The sequence below is a fragment of the Prosopis cineraria genome, unplaced genomic scaffold (genome assembly GCF_029017545.1).
Source record: "Prosopis cineraria cultivar Desert tree isolate PC_DT_omini unplaced genomic scaffold, ASM2901754v1 PC7, whole genome shotgun sequence".
Taxonomy (NCBI): Eukaryota; Viridiplantae; Streptophyta; class Magnoliopsida; order Fabales; family Fabaceae; genus Prosopis; species Prosopis cineraria.
Window position 1 is genome coordinate 26,792,535 of NW_026555338.1, and position 6,328 is coordinate 26,798,862.

At 33.9% G+C, this 6,328-nt stretch overlaps 1 pseudogene; it reads left to right on the forward strand.

The window, feature by feature from the left end:
- The first annotated feature begins 1,152 nt into the window (after positions 1–1,152).
- LOC129316223 (TMV resistance protein N-like) lies at positions 1,153–5,592 on the forward strand (annotated as a pseudogene).
- Positions 5,593–6,328: the final 736 nt, after the last annotated feature.

Sequence of the window (6,328 nt, forward strand, 5' to 3'; positions counted from 1 at the left end):
AAAACCACTTGTAGACTTGTAGTATGGATCAATTCAAATGGTTGTTTTCATAACAGTAAACTAGCTATATTATATTTGACTTTCCAAATATTGAAAAACATATTAATCAATCATCAACTTAATCAACTACTATCTTACATAAACCAAGAAGACTAGTCAATATATATCTTTAAAATTATTTCATCTGTTCCTAAATAATCTTCATTAGTCATTACTTACTTACTCCTCTCAGTCACATACCACTCTTGATTAATTATTAAAAGAATTTTTTTAGCGGTATTTTTGAAAATAAAAACTATTTTTTGTCACAGAAAATAAAAACATATGAATTGCTACCAAACTTTTAAAAGATGTATTATGAACAGAAAAATTAATTACTACCATTCCACGACCAGGCTTATGACATTTATTTTGATCAATCAATCCAATTGTTGTCATTAATTACCATTCTTGCTGGCACTAAATATTAAATAGTCGTCAAGCAATGATCCAATATTTAATAACAGTTATCAATCAATTGCTGGCGTCATCAATTGTTGTCATTTATTTTTCTAAAACTTTTATCATTAATTACCAAACTTTCGAAAACTTTCTAGCACGCTCCAAAACATGTAATTAAGGAGAATAACAATTAAGTCTTAAAAAAAATTAATAACAGTTAGGTTATTGATAAAAGTTTTAGAAAAATAAATTATAAATATTAATTTAAATAATTATAAATTTTAAAATATTACTTATAATTAAGATATTTGAATTATAATATAACTCTTAATTTATAATTGAGATTTATTTTATAATTATTTAGATCAATATTTATAATTAATTTTATTATCTAGATCCAATTATCATAATTCTCTCATCCTCAAAATATGGCGTCATTCTCCCCATATTTCACTCTAAATATAATTTAGAATATATAGTTATTGAAAAATATCATATTAGTACGTGTTGCAAGCCCTTTTTTTTTTTTTGGTGACAAATGTTCCTTACGCGTCGCAGTTCGCAAGACAGAAAGTCTGAAGCGAATACAAAAATATAAAAAAATGAACAGACTTTAGTCTACTTACATTAGATGCTATTCCACGCGCTGCCTCGCGCTATTTCTGATTGGAATATTAATCGTGGTTGGATATTCTCTTCATATTCAGCCATGATTGTCGTCCTCTGACAGAAAGGAAAGCCAGAAAGCAAAACAGTTCCTCAATCAAAATTCTCCTCCTTTCAAACCTGCAACATATATCATGGCAGGGCCATCATCATCTTCATCTTCCTCGTTAACCAACGAATGGAAATACGATGTGTTTCTCAACTTCAGGGGAGAAGATACTCGCTTTGATTTTACTAAAAACCTCTACGAGGCTCTGGATCGAAAGGGTATCAATACCTTTATGGATGACGAGGAGCTCAGAAAAGGAGAAGAGATTACGCCATCACTTCTCCAAGCAATCAAAGACTCTAGAATTGCTATCACTATTTTCTCCAAACACTATGCTTCCTCCACTTTCTGTTTAGATGAGCTTGTTCAGATCTTGAAGTGCATTAACAATAATGGTCGTACGGTTTTCCCTATTTTCTATGACGTAGATCCATCAGAAGTGCGACATCAGAAGAAAAATTACCACAAAGAATTTGCCAAGCTTGAGAAAAGGTTCAAGAGCGACACGGAGAAAGTTCAAAACTGGAGAATAGCTCTGCGAGATGCTGCTAATCTCAAGGGTTTCCATTTTAAAACTAGGTGAGTGCATCACTCCTTTCATGCAAGTCCTTCTAGATGTATCTTATAATATCAAGCCTTATAGTTTGATCAATCAATCCATGAAAGTTAAAATTATTAATGAATAATTAATTTTTCTAAAATAAAAATAGTATATCACAAAAAATTGAAATCAGATTGCTTGTGCACGATGTTTTGGCAAACTTAGTTCTTTATTTTGAGTACTTATAAGTTATTGGGTTAAGGGGGTTAGAAATTTTTTCAACGGAGCTATGAGTATTCTGACCTTTTAATTAAAAATGAGTGTTAGAAGTGGAGCATTATCAGCTTTTCACCAACAGAATTTTTTAAATTGAAAAGATGATACGTGGCAATCTCCTCTTGTCCATCTCTACCCCTCATTGCCACGTGCCCTCCCTCTTCTCTGCTTCCTTTATTGTTCATCCGCGGTTATGGTCTCCCCTCCGTCTCTGATTTTCTGAGTTCTTCATATCAAGGCACTCGATGGGTAGGTATGTCGAATCATTCAATGTGATGCATTCAGCTCGCTCAGCCACCTCCACTTCCTTAAGTCTTGTGAGTTTAGCTCCTGCCCTATCCCTTCTCTTCCATACTTTCGAGTTTGGTTAGGAGGCTTCGGTGCGTCGCTCCTCGTGTTTGGCGGTGTATCATCTTTGCATGATGGATTTTCGCTGTCTTTGCTCTGATCCATTTCAGCCAAGGACCTAAACCCATAATTTGATGACTGTAGCAGCCAGATCTGCCGCGAGAAGGATCAGAGTTTCAATCCATTGGAAGGGGCCTTGGATTGGTTGCGTAGTGGCTTTCGGACTAGCATCCATTCTCCAAATTCTTCCGCCGCTGAGTTAACGTGAGATTTTTCCAGTGACGTATTTGATGGCGAGAACTAGTTCTTGTTGATATGTGGGTTTCAATTTTGATGATTCGATGGTGGTTGAACATTTTCTGGCTTTGGGCTTCCCTTTATTCAGTTTTCTGTTGTTTTTTTTCGGATCAGAGGGGCAATTGGTTTTGTTATGCCTGTAGCATCATATTAAGTTGAGACTATCATCCTCAACGTTATATAGATTATCTCTAATCAATAGCCCGGGGACGAGCTTCATTCTGAGATGCCAAAAAAAAAAAAATCCAGGTGGAAATTTGAGTTGTCAAACTTTTATTTTAATGGCTAACGTTCCCCCAATTTAATGGTACAGTGAAATTGTTCCACTTTTAACACTTTTGCATTAACATTGCTCCTTTTTAAAAGGTAAGGTACCCATAGTTTTTTTGAAAAAATTTTGAGGTATTTTTGTCCCGTAAGCCTAAGTTATTTGATAGTTGATATTCTCCTTCAGTCCATGGTCGACTTTAATATAAGGTACTTCGTAAACTATTAATTATATTTTGTTAAAGTATACTTTTGGTTCTTTAACTTTATACAAAATAACATTTGGTCTCTTAATTTTATAAAATATTTTTTTCAATCATTTAACTCTAACATCATTAATTTAATTTTTTTTAAATGACTATAATTGTTAAAAAAGAATAATCATTTGGAACTAATGGTATTAAAGTTAAATAATTGAAAAAATACTTTATAAATTTAAGAAGCCAAACTAAAATCTTACATAAAGATAAAGGATCAAAAGTACTCTTTAGCTTTATATTTTTCAATATGAGAGAAGATGTAATACAAATTTAAAATTTTATCATTTAAACAGTTATAAAATTAAAAACTTATTATATTTTAAGACAACACTGATGACTTAACTGTATTTTTTTTTTTTATTCTAGTGTTGTAGTTAGAGATGCTTATAATAGAGACCAAAGGGAGTAAATTTTATGTAAGTAAAGGCTAAGAACTATGGGCACTACAAAATATGAGATAGCAAATCTTATATGTTTAACGTGAAGCATTGTCACCGAATGTTCAATTTATGTGTTTCAAGTGAATTTTAAGCTGTGGCAAAATAATGTTTGACTTGAGTTATCCTTTTTTTTTTCTAATTTGGAACAGGCAAGGCAGGTATGAGCATGATTTTATAAACGAAATTGTCAAAGAGGTTTGTAGGAGGATTGATTGCACGCCTCTACATATTGCTAATCATCCAGTTGGAATAGAGTCACGAGTGTCAATAATAAAGTCTCTTCTAAATGTTGGATCTGATGAGGTTCGAACGGTGGGGATTTGGCATTGGTGGATTAGGCAAAACAACAATTGCTCGAGCAGTATGCAACTCGATCGTTGACAAGTTTGAAGGCTTCTGTTTTCTTGCTGATGTTAGAGAAAACTCAAAAAAGGGTGGCTTAAAAAATCTCCAAAAATTGCTTCTTTTTCAACTGGTTAGGGAGGAGATCAACGTTAGTGATGTTTTTCAGGGAATTCCAAAAATAAAGAAGATACTCTGCAAAAAGAAGGTACTTCTAGTTTTGGATGATGTTGATCACTTAGAGCAATTGCAAGCTATTGCTGGGTCAAATGATTGGTTTGGTCCTGGAAGTAGAATCATTGTGACAACAAGAGATAGGCATTTGTTGGACGTGCATGGCATTGAAAGAATTTATGAGGTAGAGCATTTATGTCTTGAAGAAGCTCTTAAGCTACTTATGTGGAATGCCTTTAGAGGAAAAATGGTGGATTCAAGTTTCACAGACAAATTAGACATGGTAGTAAAATATGCTGGTGGTCTTCCACTGGCTTTGGAAGTAATAGGTTCCAACTTGTTCAATAGAGGAATAAATGATTGGGATTCTGTGTTAGATACTTATCGAAGAATTCCCAACAAAGATATCCAACGGGTACTCAAAGTAAGCTATGATGCTTTGGAGGAATTTGAGCAAAAACTCTTTCTGAATATTGCTTGTTGCTTTAAAAGTGGTTCCAACTTGTTCTATAGTGAAATAAATGATTGGGATTATGTGTTAGATGCTTATCGAATAGTTCCCGACGAAGAGAGCCAACGATTACTCAAATTAAGCTATTATGTTTTGGAGAAAGTTGAGCAAAAACTCATTCTAAATATTGCTTCTTGCTTTAAAAGAGAAACCCTTGAATATTTCACAAGTGCTCTAAGTGACGGCGATACAAGACCAACTTACGCAATTGATGTGCTGATTGATAAATGTCTCATCAAGATAAACGATCATGGCCGTGTGACTATGCATGATTTGATTCAGGATATGGGTAAAGAAATTGTTAGACAAGAATCACCGGATGAACCAAGTGAACGCTCCATATTGTGGTGTCATGAAGACATTGTTCAAGTTTTAGAAAAAAACAAGGTATGTTATAAAGATTCACTTGCATTTATATTAATTGCTATTATTTTTTGTAGTAAATGTATTTTCAATGTTTGCCTCACGATTGTGGTCTCTATTAGAGTAATTTTAATAAGTGCATATATACTATTTATTTCTATTCCTTAAACATGCTGTTGTTGACATATCATTTAATTTGAAAGGGAACTGAGAAAACTAGAGCCATATATTTGGACATGCCTGAAAATGAAAAGATCAACTGGGATGGAAGCGCCTTCAAAAAGATGCCAAATCTTAAGATACTTTTTGTTAGAAATGCAGAATTTTCCACAAGTCCCAAGCATCTCCCAAATAGTTTAAGAGTGCTAGACTGGAAAGGATATCCTTGGGCATCCTTACCATCTGATTTTAATCTCAAGGATCTAGTCCTCAGGATGACTATAAGTTCCCTCAAAGTGGATGCGAGGACCAAGGCATGTATAACACTCCATCATCATTAATGTTTACTATTGTGATGTTGCATATTATACCAACATTAGCTAATTCTTAATCTTGATTGCTTTAATTTGCAGTGGCTGCCTGTGACAGTGATGGATTTTGTAAATTGTAAATCTATAACAGAACTTCCAGACTTATCTGGTGCCCCAAATTTGATGGAATTGTGTTTAGAAAGTTGCCGGAATTTGATTAAAGTCCATAATTCTGTTGGTCATCTTGATAAACTCAAGAAATTGCATGTTAAGAGGTGCCAAAGGCTCAAGACCTTTCCAGAACTCTCGACAACATCCCTGGAAAGTTTAGACCTCTCATGGTGCTCTAGCCTCCTGAGATTCCCAAAAATAATGAAGAGAATGGAAAAAATAAAAGATGTTCATTTGTATCGTAGTGGCGTGGAAGAATTGCCTTTGTCATTCGAAAACCTAACTGGATTACAATCCTTAGGACTTTCAAGTTGCAAACGTCTTCGAGAAGTTAGAGCAATTCCACAAAACTTAAAAGAACTGATGGCAGTAAACAGCCACTTGATTTCGGAGGATAGCAGAACATTAATATTGAATCAGGTTTTTTCTCTATTTCCTCTCTATGACAACTTATGAAGGAGTTACCTAGAAAATAACAAGTTAGTGGCAACATGTATGAAATAATGTAATATTCTTTTTCAATAAAACATGACTTGAACTAACTTGAAACCTAATTCTCCATCAAATTCTAACTTTTTTATTTCTTGTGTTGTTTTGGAACGGGCATTGCGTGGGGTTCATGGCTTGAGATTTGCTGTTCCAGGAGACAGAATGCCAGAATGGTTGCACTACTACCCTGACCAAAGCAAAATAATTCGCTTTTATTATTTTG